The 10,512-nt window shown below is 35.4% G+C and overlaps 1 non-coding gene across 1 annotated transcript; it reads right to left on the reverse strand.

Moving 5' to 3' along the window:
• Nucleotides 1–10,114: 10,114 nt before the first annotated feature.
• On the reverse strand, nucleotides 10,115–10,217 carry LOC119508627. Its single transcript, XR_005211528.1, has one exon. It is a non-coding gene; the product is annotated as a U6 spliceosomal RNA (small nuclear RNA).
• Between the last annotated feature and the right edge of the window lie 295 nt (nucleotides 10,218–10,512).

Genomic DNA, 10,512 nt, shown 5'->3' on the forward strand with positions numbered 1-10,512 from the left:
GAATTGCAAGAGCCCTTCTTTGTGCTTGGTTTATTCCCAACCTTTTTGCCATTCAAAAACAATGCTGACACATGCATGAAATGACAAATAGCATTAGTGTAATAAAGGAGTTAAACCAAATCCAAAGCACAGTCATATATTAAATTGTCTTTAAAAATACTGACCTAAGCACCTGTATGAGATGTTATTAGTAAAATTTGAAGACAGAAAAAAAGACATTTGTAAGTGAGAGGTGCTCTCCTTTGTAGCCTGTATAATTGCTGATTTTCCATCATGTTTGCTTGAGATGCCTTTGTCAGATATTATTCCATGTCTGTTTGTCAAAGGAGAGGTTTTGAAGCCGCCTTCTACATCTGGGTTACTGCTGCCAGGGCCCAGGCCAAGCCTTCCAGGGCCACAGCAAGATGTCCAAAAGCTTTCAATAAAAAGCCTTTTAAGAAGCGCCTCATTTCCACTCACTGGATCAACACATATGTTTTACCAAAAGAAAAATTCTTACATTTCAACATGAACTTCACCCATCAGAACTGTAACTTAGCAAATATTTTTCATTAAGAGCCAGTGTTGAATAACTCTTGCCCACTCCCATACAGAATGAAATCTAATACAACGGTTATGTCATCTTCCCTGGTAAGTGGTGATTTCTGATAATTTGATGATTTATAATGCTTTTCTAAAAATGGTTGCCATTTCTAAATAGATTTTTCCCAACACATAGTACATCTATACAGAGTAAGGTGAGCTAAAAAAGAAGTTTATTTTTCTTCCACTTACATCTTTCAGAGAAGTTAAGAGGTTGTGGTAAAGCTTTTCATATCAGCGACTTCAAATAGGAAAAGAAATAATTATAGAATGTACAGTAATAGAACTATTTTCTGTGCAGATTCGACTATGTGGAGAACTGTTCGATTAGCCCCACAGTTACTTTTAATGAGGGTTGTTGTGGAATAAGTGGAAACATCTGTTACTCATGAGCCACCAGAGTGGCTACGCAAGGAAAAAACCTCTCTTCTGTGATTGGGACTGGTCTTCACTGAATATTCTTATTAGCATGCTTAGAACAGCCATGCAAATCTCTGAGCCAAATTAATTATTCTTGGCATTGCCAAGACACAATCCTACAGTCACTTTTTACCAAAGGCAGGGAGTGGAGGAACCCTTTCTCTGAACATATTTCATGATGGTTAGCAATGCCTAATTGTCCTACAGTATGTTGCCCTATTTTACCAGCTACAGCCTGAATTCATTCCCATCCTCTCCTGAAAAGTTTGAACCCCCTAGTGACAGGAATATTAATGTGCCAACACTGTCATATCTATTTCAGCTCATACATATGCAATGTCTTTGTTTTCAAAGATTTATGTCAGACTTTGCTGGTGTGAGGTATTCTACCATTTTAGATAATAGCATGCCAAAGTGATGTTATCAGCCGCATTCAGCACTCACTCAAGCACACGGGACGAGCATCCATTCCTTCCTGGTTTAAACTCATAGAAACTGTTATTTATCCTTATTTGATGAGAAAATCTTTCAGGGGGAAATGTTGTATTTTTAGAAGAAGATTATGGCCATCCTGTGGATTATCTTTTAATTAAGAATGGATGATTTGTGCCCACTCTGCTGTAGCAAACGTCTTGCTGCTAATGAAGTTTAAAAAGACTTACTTTATTTAATTACAGCTAATCACCAGGGTAAAATGTGGAATTTTCTTTGATCTTGCATGTATTGTGGTAATCCCCTATGGCAGATAGCATCTCCTCAAAATATTCTGGGTTTTTTCCACCGGTCACAACTTAGCCAAAGGTGGATCTACCCTACACTAAAGAATATCTTTCGTTCTCTCTGTACTTGTCTACTCTGGCATAAAAATTTTATATGAAACTTTCTTATAAACTGACATGACCCTTTCAAAAGTCTTGAAATCTTCAAATATTTGGATCTTTTACCTTGTCTGATTTTCAGAACAAGGTTCTTTGCTTTTGTTCAAAATGATTCAATTCAGCCAACGCTATTGGACAATTCAATGTCTCAGGCACTGTGCTAAGCACTAAGAATAGAAAAACAAGAACACAGCCACTGCCCACAACCAACCCTTAAAGATAAACCATCTTGTCTACTATATTCTGTTCTCTAGGATATAAATAGGTAAATGGTGTTAAAACTCACAAATTTTGGTTTTGTGTTTTTGGGGTTTGTTTGTTTTTTTTTTTTGGTTTTGCTTTGATTTGGTTTTAAATCATCAGATTAGAATGACTTTGCTCACTCAAACATTCTAAGATACAACAGGAGAGCTATCCATTTGGCCCCTCTCATGTCTCTTCCCTTTGGAATCAAATACACCATATTAACCCAAATTTTCTGGACTTATTCTTTCCTTACTCTCAAAGAAAATCATTTTGAAAATACATATTAAGCTAGTCTTAATTCTAGGTGAACTCTGTTTCTGATTTTTCACCTTTACACTAGACTAAATATTCCCCCCAAACATAGGGGGCATAGTTCTTTGGCATGCTTTCTAATATTTACTCTTTCAAATGTAAATTACATTTTCTTTTTCTGAAATAAAAGCCCACCCCCAAAATTAATTAGTGTGGTTATGTTTTTAATCTCAAAGACGGCACACTGTTCTTTCAAAAACAATTACCTTCTTTCTCTTTTTTTTTTCCTACATTATTGTTGTGTAATCCTTAGTCCAAGTGATATGGTCAATGTCTGCTTGTTTGGCATAAAGGCCTTGAAGGGCAAGTCCTGCTGGCTGTGAGAGGGAAAGAGCAGGGACAGCAGGGGCAGAGCTCAGCGGACCAAGGGCAGCAGCGACCTGTGTCAGGCAGAAGAGGGCACCAACAGACTGACCTCCTCCACTCCAACCGCAGACACCCACTGAGAGACGTTACTAAAGCAGCATCTGAACAGAGAAGATGGCTGGTCTTTATCAAGAAAGCAGAATTTTCCTGGAAAAAGAGTATGTCCAAACTAACTAATTAAAATGAAAGAAATTTATGTCTTGGTGCATCTTTTTCATGACTTTACAATTGCCTGGTTTCAAGAATATACAAATCAAAACCCCAAAAAATTTCACCAAGGAGGGGCGGTTAGCCAAAGGTAAACAATTACTTTTGAAACTATATAAATAGCCTATCAAATGTTTACTGTCTTATTTTGTAACTTAAAAAGAAAAAAAAGAAGTTATCTGGGCAGATCTACTTGTTTCAAGTTTCCAAATATTTCCTACTTTCATTAACACATTTGAGTTCCTATGAGTTCTTTCCATTTGTCAGGACTGGAGCAAATTTACAGCCGGTGTACAAGTCTCTATCTCACATCTAGGGTTCCATTATCATGCAATAATGAGAACTGTATTCCCACTGCCCACATATGAATGCTTAAAGGATACCCCTTCTCTGCATGTTTTATACTGCCTCACCCCCATGTTGTAATTTATGTGCTACTTTACCCCCAACTCCCTGCATCCTTGTAATAATCATTTACACTTAAAAAGTAATTAAGGTTCTTCCAAAGTGCAATTCGTGTGTCTTAAAAAAAAAAATTAAACATTATAAAGTAGGAGAAGTGAAACAGAATTTGTGGTTAGTTCCTGTAATATGTTAAACATCTGCAGTTTTGTCTCTCTATCAGGATGCAGGGTGTGCTGAAGTCACATCCTGATAACATCTGCACATTACTGATAGCTTTTGCTTTATTCTTTATGGTCTGCTGATGAGAGATTCTTTAACATCCCTTCACTCATCAAGACCCCAGTTGGATTTCTTTGCTTGTGACAGCCTTAAAGGTGGTTTCATTTACATTTGCTAAAATGTCACAATATAGGAAGATATTTTCAGTTTGATGTTTCATCCTTTCCTTTTTTTATCCGGATGCTAGTTTTAGCTTTTCGAATGAATGTCGTTCTCAAAATAGATTTTCCATGAAATATATTTTGTCTGATTTTTGAAACACCATGTCTGCAGCCGAAGACTTTTTTCTCTCAAAAAAGTTTTCAACAAGGAATAGTACTGCTGTTCCTGCTTGCATTGCAACAACAGCTACAATCCCATCCCATGAAAGGGCTAGCTTGTTTAACATCCAGTAACACAGGATGTCGTGAGTATTTTTAAGTTCAGGCATTTTCAGGATCTAGGCTGCGTAGGTTTCCCTAATGACCCCACTTACATCCAATCTGAGTAAATAAACAATGACTTTAACATATTTAGAAAAAGAGTTTATTTTACAAAACAAAATTGGCAGTCCCTTCCTGCTCTAGGAAAACTCTGAGATTCTAGGGGTTTTGAAAGAAGATGGAACTATGAGAAATAATATAGGGCACTTAGATAAATAATAAGGATACCAGATGGATCATTTATGTAAACTAATAGGTTTTTCTTGATGTAACCAGCCAATGGTTAATGACAATATGTTTACTTTAAGGAGCCCCTTAAACATTATATTTCAAAATAATTAATTAGACTTGAGTGTTAATTTTCTTGATCATTTGAGTGGAGATTTTTATTTTTCCTTTGAAACTTACACAAAAAGACAAAAAAGTCTATCCACCTGTGATTCAAGATGTTGCAATGGCAATGTTTTTAAAGAGTTGAGGCAATAAAGTACAAGTTCTTAATTTTCCAAAATATTTGGGGGGTTTCACATATCTTATTGGTTTCTAATGTAATTCTGTTATTGTTAAAGAACACATTCCACTAGCTTTCAGTATTTCAAAAATGTGCTGAGACATATTTTTTGGTCTAGCCTATTGTCTATCTTAATGAACTTTCCATGTATACTTGAAAAGAATATGCATTCTGCAGTGTTAGGTGGAGTGTTCCATAAATGTCATGTAGCTCAAGTGAGTTAATAGAGCTTTTCAAATTTTCTATATCCTTATTGATATTTTTATCTAGATATTCTATCAATTACTGAGAGCTGAGTGTTAAAAATCTCCAACTATGATTGTGGGTTTAACAATTTCCTTCTTTGTTGAAGCCCTTTTATTAGGTATATAAGATTGCTATATCTTCCCGAAGAATTCACCCTTTTATCGTTATGAAATACCCTATCTCTGTCAATACTCCTTGTCTTGAAGTTTATTTTGTCTGATATTAATATGACCCCACCAGCTAGTAAACACAGATATTTTTAAGAGTCTATCTATATTTGTGGGTTAAATATCTAGAAAGTGTGCATCAGCTTACCTCTCACTATGCAGTCCCATAAAGAACAACGACAAGGGAGAACATGCTCTTTCTCATGGGTAAGCCATGGCCTTCCAAGACAAGTGCAACAAGGGAAAGAGAAATTAAACTAAAAGAAAAGATGAATTATGAGGTGACACGCAATACACAAATCAGAAGAAAACCTTTATTATTTAGAAAATCCATGTCTGCATTTTTAAAAATTATTTTAATATTTAATGAAATAATGAACTCATTTATATGCTGCAGTGGTTGAAGTGTCCATCCAAAATTCCTGTCCACCCAGAACTTCAGAATGTGCCCTTTACTGAAAATAGGGTCTTTGCAGGTGTAATTAAGTTAAATGAGGTCATACTGGATTGAGAAAGACCCTAAAGCCAATGTCTGGTGTCCTTATAAGAAAAGGACAGACCCACAGAGACACAGACAGACACAAAGATGATACACACAGAAACAAAGGCCATGTGACAAGGGAGGCAAACTGGAGTGCTGCAGCTACAAGCCAAGGAACTCCTAGGAATGCTGGCAGCCACCAGAAGCTAAGAAGAGATAAGGAAATATTCTTCCCTAGAGCCTTCAGAGGAGTATGACCCTGACAACACCTTGATTTCCAATTTCTTAACTTCAGAACTGTGAGAGGATAAATTTCTGTTCTTTAAACCACCCAGTTCATGGTAGTTTGTTACAGCAGACTTAGGAAACTAATACACAAACTCTCTCAAAACTATCAGAGTTATCTCAATTAACAAATATTCCAGCAATAAAGTTCTTTTAAGGAAAAGTTTCAAAGTTAAATTAGAAAGAAGACTCCACATATCATGTGAATCTATTTTGGTGAGGCTTATACCATTCATTAAACCAGACAAGCTATAAGTATAATTGGTTATACAGGACAAATCTACCTCTGAACATAATGTCTATTTTATCACAGCTGGAGATATACAGGGTTTGTGTTAAGTATCAGTTATCTTTGTTTTTTTGTTTGTTTGTTTGTATGTTTGTTTTGTTAAGGAAAGGGATATGCAAACTTTCAATAAGGTTGAGACACAGAGAGAGAGATAGATACAGATATAGATATACAAATACTCTGTACATACTCTGACCCTGAATGCTATCCTTCTGTCCTAAAATGTCTTTAGTATTTTCCCGGAGCTCAGACATCATCCAAAACAGAATACCATCTGATTCACCCATCACCCTCTTCATAACCCTCCTCTTGCCTTTGAATTCACACAGGAAAATATTTTTATGGCAATTTTTAAACTCTACTCTGTAGTGTGTTCATACTATAGGAGCAAATTGACTTCAAGTTTGGCCAGAGAAAATATATTACTTCATGTATCAGGTGACCTTGATTAATTTAGGAGAGAACGTAAATAAGAATAATAACAATGCTAATAAAATGCTAGTTAATTCTAGACATCTCCTAATTCTGTAGAGCAAAATCTCTCCAAAGTAGATTATCAAGATTAAATACCTCCAGAATATGTAGAACATAACTTCCTAAATCTCAGGAGGAGCCTTAGCCCAGTCACCTAATTTCTAGAAAATTCTGGTTCCTTGTGTAATTTAGAGACATAGCAGACCTCAGGATATAATTTTGACTTGTCAGTTTTTAGTTGTATTGAGAAGGAAGTAAAAAGCAGGAGTAGCCCCATTAGTACTGCAGCAGGGCTGATTCCTGCTATTCAACATGGTGTGACTCCTGGAAGGAGAAAGTTGGCGATCCTACTGCCCAGTCTCCCCCTCGCCCACATGCATTTTCATCACAGCACTGATCAAATAAAGCTTGCACTACAGTTGAGTATGTGTATGGGTTAGGGACGCAGCCTACTGATCTTTCACTTTGTGAGCACTTGCACTGACTTCTGGATTTTGCTATCCGTGTGAATGAGATCTCCTAATGCCAGAAGTTGCAAACTACTGTAACCTTTCCTGGACTTGATTTTGAGGAATTTGGAATACAAATTCTTTCAAGGAAACCCATTCTCAGAATCTACAACCTACAGTCTTGATTCTGCATGGATGGTCAAAACATCACCCTCTAAAGTTTGGTTGAGAATTGCTAGTTCTGTACCAAACTACAGACATTCTGGAAGATACATTCTATGTCTGCCCCTGATTATCCTGTCAATACATACCAACCTAAGTCTGATGGGAAGATTTACATCATAAACTCTGCCTTTAATTTATGTGACCAACATAAATACTATTTTTTTCTTTAGATTGATTTCATACAAAATACCAACAGAGTTTGTGTTAATTCTCCTGTTGTCTCTATTAGCAAGGGCTTGTTTGCCATTGTCTCTTCACCAGGCTTCTTTGAAACCCATAGTTACCCAATTCTCCCCCTCTTTTCCTGACTGCTCCTGATTCCTTTACATTTCCTTCTTCCCCCTCCCCCTAAGATTAGTCCTCTCCTTACAGATCTTACTGAGCTGTTTTCTTTTTTATTTCATTTTTACACTGATTCTGAGGACAATTCAGTTCAGACAACCCCAAATTTATCTATCTCTAAACCTGAATACTCTACTTTCATATGCTGGATATAGCCCACTGGAAGTCTCAAAAGTCTAAATCTGAACTCGTATTCCCCATAAATCTTTTCTTCTTGTACTTCATATTTCTCCAAACAATACCCATCAACAAGCCTCAAAATCTCATTCATCTCTGAGTCACCCTTCATCCTCCCACATTTAATCGGTTTTACATCCTCTAGCACAACCTCCAAATCGTTTTTGGAAGTTTCTCTTCCTCCCTTTTCTACTGCTAAGGTCATATTTCTAGCTGTGTGCAGGTAAATGTTTAACAGCTGCCCCACCCCACCCCACCCCAAAATAGTATATGTACATATGCATGCACAAAAACATATACACATTCATTACTCATTTTATGGATATAAAAGGGAAATAAAACACAATTCACAAATTATAATAAAATTGCAATACTCTTTGTTGTAAATTCCACAGATCCAATTGTGTTGGTTTTTGCTAAGTCTCGTACTCAGAGTCAACCTATGGTTACAATTAATGAATAAATGTAAGTCTGGAATTAATATCATGAAAAAATAAAGACATATTAGAACTTCACTCATTCAAAAGTTACATGAGCAACTTCTTTATTGAATTGGAGAATAATTTTCAAGTATCAGAATAATATTTCATAACTTTTTGTGTTATTCAAAATGGAATGGCTATAGACATGACATGCTTTTAAGTTTAATCTACATTATTACCATTTTCCCATCAATTTCTTAAGTACAGGCAATCAACAAAACAATAAATTAAGTCATGATTGTAGTGGTTGCCAATTTCCGCAGTGTAAATACTACCATCATGGCCAGTTTCAAGCTACCATCATGATGTCACTGAACACTGAGCTGGGAAGATATGCACAATGATACACTGTTATTTATTATTTCCACCACACAGATTCATATAACCTCAAGAGAATAGATAACAGTAAAATACAATAAAATGAAAAGTGAGGAATAAAAATATTTATTATCTTTATTTTTAACTGAGTGTTTTATTAATTTACACGATTTAATTTTTAATAAGGTTGTGCATAAAAGCTGGCTCACAAAATTCCTGAAAATATAGCAATTGGCTATTACAAGCCAGTACAAACTGGCTCTGTAGACTGTACAAAGATTTCTAAACAAGTCCTTTTTGTTTTTGCTTTGTTTTGTTTTGTTTTTGTACAAACCATCTCACGTATACTATATGTGGAGGCATGACTCCTGTTTGAAAACTCAGGATATTTCCCTTATCAAGAGAATAAGCTCTAAACTCTAGACTGGCTGTCATTCAGGAATCTCAGTCTGGATTTTCCAAATATTTCTCACCACTAAACTTCATGTTATAATTCACTATTTCTATGCTAAAATTCATACTGTTTCAAGGATACTTTCTATGTTCTTGTGTCGTACTTGATGCCTGTGATTTCTTTCTCCCCATTCTTACTTTTTTCAAATCCTTTACATATGACAAAGTCAATTAAAAATAAAATAATAAAATTCTATGTGCATTTTCCTCTTTCTCAATAGCTGGAAATAGTTTCTCCCTTTGCTTCCTCTCATATAAAACTTGACCATTGCCTCATTGCAACACTCCTCCTCTACCCCACACTAATTAATCCAATTTATTTTTGTTGCATGTGTATGATATATAAGGGAATATTTTCAGTACTAGGAATATAGAAAGAAAAGACATACTCTATGTTCTAATGAACATGGTCTAGAGAGGAAGATAGCAAATACATAATTGTAGTAGAATATGGGATATGCTATGGTAGAGGTAAGAATTTATGCTAAGGCATCCAAGCAGAGAAAAGGAAAAGAAATCTTAGTCTAAAAAAAATGTTATCTTCCTCATGTCTTGAAGGAGCACAGCATACCTGATATATATAAATAGAGTGGGAGTGGAGGGTGTATAGGAAGCAAGAAACAGCAATTGAGTTATAGATATTAGACAGAAACCTTTTGACAGGAAGTTTGAACTTCATTTACAAGAAACTTGAACTTCATTCTGTAGGAAATGGGGCACTTTCAGAGGATTTTAAGCAATGGTCACTTTGACTGCCGTGTGGAGGATGGACTGAAAGGATGAAGGACAGGGTGATAGAGAGACAAAAGAGAAGTCTTTTTAAGTAATTTTGGAAAGAATTGCTATAGCATTAACTCAGGTAGTGGCAGAGGAGCTAGAACTTAGTTAAATTCAAGGGTACTTTAGTGACTGGATGTTTGAGTGAGAAAGAGTCTGAAATGACTCCTGGGTTTATATCCTGGTTCCGTGGATGGGCAGTGATGCCACTTTCTTAAATAGGCAGAAAAAAACATATAATTCATCATCCAAACCCAAGATAGATTTGAAAGTTAAAGAGGATGCCAAAAATAATAGAAATTATAGAATTTCCTTTTTTGTGTGTGTGTGGAATATTTCATGAATTTGCGTGTCATCCTTGTGTAGGGGCCATGCTGATCTTCTCTGTATTGTTCCAATTTTAGCATATGTGCTGCCAAAGCAAGCATGGAAATTGCACAATTTTTGTATTATTTTTTATTAGCTAATAGATTGGTATAATTATATTGGTGGAGCTGCAAAATATCTTTATTCAAAAATGAATTTCAGTAATAAAATTATTTCTAAAAAACTACCATTTCTATTTTGACTGGTTATATATATATATATTTTATATATATATATATATATATATATCAGCTTTCTTGGACATATTTATATATATTTATGAATTATGTGTGCACCATTACCAATTCCAAGTATATTTCTACTCTGTAACCTTCTTAGTTCTTTGAGAACAT

Source organism: Choloepus didactylus, chromosome 13 (genome assembly GCF_015220235.1).
Source record: "Choloepus didactylus isolate mChoDid1 chromosome 13, mChoDid1.pri, whole genome shotgun sequence".
Taxonomy (NCBI): Eukaryota; Metazoa; Chordata; class Mammalia; order Pilosa; family Megalonychidae; genus Choloepus; species Choloepus didactylus.